Consider the following 6,360-nt stretch of genomic DNA (forward strand, 5'->3'; position numbering starts at 1 on the left):
TCTTACATTAATTTTGTAATATCATCTCTCAGAGGGTAGAAAAGTAATTCTTGCCTTAGTACAGTGGAGACTTTCTTAAAAAGGTCATTGACAAGCTGGACACAAAACATATGATTTCATGCACAGAATTATTCACTGCTAGTAGTAATAGTGATAACATCCATAAAAAAGACAAAAATATATTGTGTTTACATATACATCACATTATTTACTATATTACAAACAGGAGAGAATTTCAGTGTTGACTAGGCTTCTATGAGGAAGCAAATTCTCTGCTTGTACTTTTACATTTGATAATTGGAAAATGAAATCTCATATACTTATTTCTAACTTCATGAAATACGAATTTTCTTATTTCTCCATAACCCATATTCTCCGAAACCAGTTGCTACAGGCCACGTTTCTATTGCATAACACTGGGTTAATTGGCACAGAGAGCTGTAGAAATATTCTGGGATGCATTTCTGCAATGACATGGCTAACAACTTAGCTATAAATTGTGAGTCACATTGTTGTATTTCATTAAGCTTAAACTAAATGTGTCTCCAACTCAACTTTCCCTTAGCCAAATGCTAGAAATGGTGTGGCAATTCTAATTCCACTTAACATGAATATAAAATGTGATGAAGAGGAAGTTAGTGAAGACAGTGATTTTAATAAAGTGAGTACGCAATATCAATGTTCGCATATGCTGTGAATATATCTATTTGTAAAATCCATATGAACACATTACTAGGTTCCCTCCTAGGGGCTTTGAAATGGACTCTGTGAAAGTCGGCAAAAATGAAGCCTAAGTTTGACTAACTTTATATTAAACCCGCCCCAGTCTCTGTCTTTCTAGCTGTTGGTGGCATTTACCTAATTACGTGCCTCTGAATACTTAATCTATTGCTACTTATTTTAGCCTTTTATTTATGTCAAAATCTCACATATACTAAGCATATCCTCTACCAGTCCTGGTAAACTCAGTTATGCTGTGGAATTAAACTTCAGTGGCTTAAGACAACAAAATTTATTTTATGTTGGTTGACAGAATTGAGGAGGTGTTAGTTTATTTTCTCATCCTGTTTTGTAAGGGAACTAGCTGATAAAGACCTATCTCAACGGGTGCTTCCACAATCACTGTAGCAGGGGAAAGAGCACCCTGGAGTTTATCACACTGGGAATTAAATGTTACATCTTGGAAATAACATGATATTTCCTCTCTTATCTCTATAGGTAGTGCTAGACACACCCATACTCAAGACACTCAGCAGGCTCAGTCTTCTATATGCCCAGAAAGAGTAAAAACTAGTTATCAGTGAGCAGCATAACCCCCCTCCATAATATAACAAGCATCTCGAATTTACCATATCAACACCTGATCACCTGGGATACCCATGACAGTCATACCCCCTGCAACCCATGCTGTTGTTTCAACACATCTTATTGCCTACCATATTTTATTATGGAAAATAATCATAATTGATTTTTTAAATTAGTAGCCGCATTATCATTTATGAAACATTATTTGTAACATATCTTACTATTTATGATATAGTAAAAATTAATATGAATTTTAAATGATATATGATATAAACTCAAGTAGTGCATAATGAAGAAAAACATGTAGGGGATTATTTTTTCATAATGGTAGAGATGATTACGTTGTCCCCCACATCAGAGAATCAGTTAATAGCAGATATGAAAAATTCTAGTATACCTACTCTCAATTAAGTACTTTTTAAAAATTATGTAATTTTTTTCTAGTTTCTTCACTGAGAACTTTACCAAATAGCAGTAAGTACTTCAACAAAAATTGTCTTTTTTAGTTAACAATGTATTATTTCTTAAATTGAACCAATCTTGTTTTATATCTATTGGCATATTTTTCATCTCTCTGATACCTTGCATTTTTCTCTTTCAATTATTTTAAAAGGACACTTGCATTTTTATTAGTTGATTTATTTAGACCTCCCAATATGACCTGTTTTGGGAGTATAGAAAGGAATAAAGCATAACTCCTTCTGCCAAGAATATTACTAGTAGAATCGAGACCAAAAAATAAAGCAGAGAATAGAAGGAGAGTATTTAAGAAAGAGAATATTAATGTATAATAGCATGAGTGTCCGAGAGCACATTATTGAAGGACCATTGCCAATATACTGAATTTTAATAAAATTGGAATTTGGAATATATATTCTTTGTTAGGAAGATTGGCCTCACAGCAGGATGAGAAGGCTGGTGATAGACAAAATAGAAAAAGTGTACAGTGGCCAACCTATGAACAATTATTTTTACCACAAAGAAGTCATCAACTGTATCCTGTATATAGTGGTAACTGTTGAAAGAAATACCACTATTGAATTTTCTCCTTGTTGTATTATATGCATTTATATTCTATGTTTTGTTTGTTTGTTTGTTTTTGAGATGGAGTCTCACTCTGTCACCAGGCTGGAGTGCAGTGGTGCGATTTCGGCTCACTGCAACCTCCACCTTCTGGGTTCAAGCCAACCTCCTGTCTCAGCCTCCCGAGTAGCTGGGACTACAGGTGCATGCCACCACACCCAGCTAATGTTTGCATTTTTTGTAGAGACAAGGTTTCACCATGTTGGCCAGGATGGTCTTGATCTGTTGACCTCGTGATCTGCCCGTCTCGGCCTCCCAAAGTGCTGGGATTACAGGCTTTAACCACTGCGCCCACTATGTTCTATTTTTTAATATTCCATGAATGCCTAAGCCATTTTATGACTTTTATACAAATGCTCTATTTTTATAACAGTCTTCTTATGCTTTTGCCTATTTAATACTATTTCTTTCTTGAACTGTCTTCTATGGTGTGATATTTCTATAAGTATTATTTTCTTTTTATGTTATTTTACATTAACCTGCTTTTACTTTTATTTTTTACAATCAATAGTTCACAAAGCAATAATGTTACACTTTGCTTTTAGATGAATTAATATAGTAGTAATTCAGTAACTACCATATTAATAATATATATATTATGTAAAAATGGCCTCTGTGAATAATTTAATACAGAAGTTAACTCATAATTCTTAGAAGAGAAACATACAGTGCTGAACATATTAGCATTTACTACATTTAAGTGGAGTGCCTACATTGTGTAACATAGCTAGCTAGGCACTACAATTCAGGAAAAAATATAAGTGAGACTGTCGGTAATTTCCAGGAATATTCAAAAACATATCTTTAGTATGTCAAATTGATCAGATAATTTAAAATGCTATACTTTTATTTATAATAGCTATTTTTATTTTTCACTCCAACCATTCTGTTTTTATGCTTTATTTCCTTATTATAAAAACATGGAGCCTTGTTCATAAAACCGATAAGAAATAGTTTTGCAGAACCATGCAATTGATTCAGGCTCACTACACATGCTATAATAACTGTGAATGTTTGCCAAGTTAACAGCAGGTTCTGCTCAGCTTACCTATTTTCACTGAAAAAAAAAAAAACACTTTAGTATGACAATGGCTTTAACAAGAAGTACAAAAATCAAATTCTTAATATCAATCTTTATCTTAGAGATTTTTAAAATTACACCGGAACAAAATAGGGTTATTAATATTTAGTCCAGTTATATTTGTGTTTATTAAGTCTTTGCCAATATAATAGCATAGCATAAAATTTGGGACCAGAAAAATCTACTTGGTGGACAGGTTTTCCCCGTTAAAAAAGAAGATAAGTAGAGTAAGCTATTCATTTTCTTTAGCCTTACTTTTATCATACACTGATACAGTTTGAATATTCATCTCTACCAAAATCTCACTTTGAATTGTAATTCCCAGTACTGGAGATAGGTCCTGGTGGTAGGCGTTTGGAAAATGAGGGAAGATCCTTATGTCTTGATGCTCTTTGTGAAAATGAGTTTTAATGAAATCTGGTCATTTAAAAGTGTGTTGCACCTGCCCCCCAACTATTCCTCTCTTCCTTGCTCCTGCTTTTACCATGTGACCTATCTGCTTCCCCTTTGCCTTCTGCCATGAGTGAAAGCTTTCTGAGGCCTTGCTAGAAGCCCAGCATGTGCCAGCATCATGCTTCCTGTAAACTCTGAATAATCATAAGCCAACAAAATCTCTTTTATTTGTAAATTACCTAGTCTCAGGTATTTATTTATAGCAATAAAAGAATAGCATAATACATACAGAAAATGAATTTTAATATTAGAACTTATGGAATCACTGTGTGAATTAAATGAGATAATACATATATAGAATAATGCCTGACATGAAGTTATGTAGTCAGTAAATGTGAGTTATTATTATTACTGTCATTATCACTATTATACTAGAAAATTAAGATAGTGGAAAAGTTCAAATCAATTCAATACCCACTGTAAATGCTGTTGATAATGTTGTATTTGTTTAAATTACAAGCTCTTTGAACACATAAACAATTTGATATAGTGGAAAATAATATTGAAACTGAAAAGCTCACTAGATTTATTAAATGGTTCACTTGAAAATTTCAACCTAAAATCTGCATGCAAAGTTAAGATTGAAACCTATTTAGAATTAATTTAATAAAGTAAGCTCTATATTTTTGGTTCTAACTATGGAAACTCTAATTAAATGGGAATTTATTGAAAGAATAGAAAACTATAGTCATAGAACCAAAAAAAGGGGCCTATATAACTGAACTAAGGAAGAAGAATTCTGGGAATATCCGAAGGTGAAACTAAAACATTCAATTTCTGGAATAATCAGCTACAAGGCTTTGTTATGTGCTTTGGAACTTGGTCAAGATTTAAATTCTAGAGAGAGAGTAATTGATTCTCCTAATTTCTCCCACTATAAGATACAATGACTGAATATCTTTCCAAGATCAAACTGGAATGCTATTACCAGAAACAGAGGAAATGGCACATACCACAGATTGTCAGAGCTATCCCTTACCTCCACTGAGACATTAATCCAGAGCTGGCTTAATCTAGACTTTTTTCTCCAAACTTCCGTTGCCATTTCTCTTCAGCATATTGACCCTTCTCATGCCATATTACATTAACAGATATTATCATGTTTAAGCTATAGACTGGTATCTGACATGAAGTGAATCAAGGGCATTTACTGAGCTGGAAACAACTGCTAATGTATATCTACTCAGTAACCATAATGTGTACATAACTGGTATTCACAATTCTAAACATACCTTATAACACAATGTGCTCAATTATTTGGTTACTGAATGAGAATAACCAGATTGATTTTCTCGTCATTATTCCTTCTAAATATTTGAATGTGATTCTTTTTAATCTCACAGAACAAATAACAAAGAGTTTGGTGCATAGAAATGTGGGAGGATTTTACAGGATTCACAATCTTTAGGACCTAACCAGCTTATGGAAACTTGTGTTCATGATAGAATCAGTCTTCTTTGATTTAAACACAACAATTATATTCTTTCTCAATGCAGATAATTCTCAGGATTTGGCATTTATGGATGTTACCAATTTGTGATGGAATATTGCCGTACATACCAGCAAGGCTATTCTTATGAAAGAAAGAACTCATGAAAATGTACCCTTGAGAGATGCATGATTTCCTCTGGAACAATGCTTTCTTCTGTGTTGTGATTTCTCCACAGTGTTCAGATTCTTTTTCAGGTATACACGTTTCATACTATATATGTGATTCACAACTGATCATTGCCACTTTCATGTTACTCTGTGAACTGAATATCCTATTACATTGGAAAACTTTGATATAAGATTTTCACCAGACCAAGCAAAATTTTAGACTATATAGATGTTGTAAAGCAGTGGTGCCCAACCTTTTTGGCACCAGGGATCAGTGTCACCGAAGACAATTTTTCCACAGACAGCAAGGGGGTGAATGGTTTCAGGATGATTCACCAACATTACATTTATTGTGCACTTTATTGCCAGGTCTGTCTGCAGACCCTGGCCAAGTGACAGATGAAAGGAGTACTCAGACACAGTTATGTAGTATAAGAGCAGCGAGGGGACCATCCAGCACTAGTGGCCAGAGAGGCAGCCTCAAGAAGCTGGTGCTGCCTGCTTTTATTTAGTACAGGCATAATGCCAAAAGCCTGGAGCAAACACAGTCTGTGGGTAATTAACATTTATTGTTCCCCTTTCAGAGAATGGGTCAGGTGTGCAGATGATCAAAGATCAGCTTCTGGTCAACATAAGTTAATAAGCCTGTTGAAGATAAATGCCCCTATACTTTCTTGTACCTACTCCTTGCCCTCTGCCTCTGTCTTCAGGTTGAAATGAAGGAAAAAATGTTAAGGGTAGCCAGAGGGAAAGGTCAGGTTACCCACAAAGGGAAGGCCATCAGACTAACAGCAGATCTCTCTGCAGAAATCCTACAAGCCAGAAGAGAGTGGGGGGGA

This window comes from Colobus angolensis, unplaced genomic scaffold, assembly GCF_000951035.1.
Source record: "Colobus angolensis palliatus isolate OR3802 unplaced genomic scaffold, Cang.pa_1.0 Scaffold553, whole genome shotgun sequence".
NCBI lineage: Eukaryota > Metazoa > Chordata > Mammalia > Primates > Cercopithecidae > Colobus > Colobus angolensis.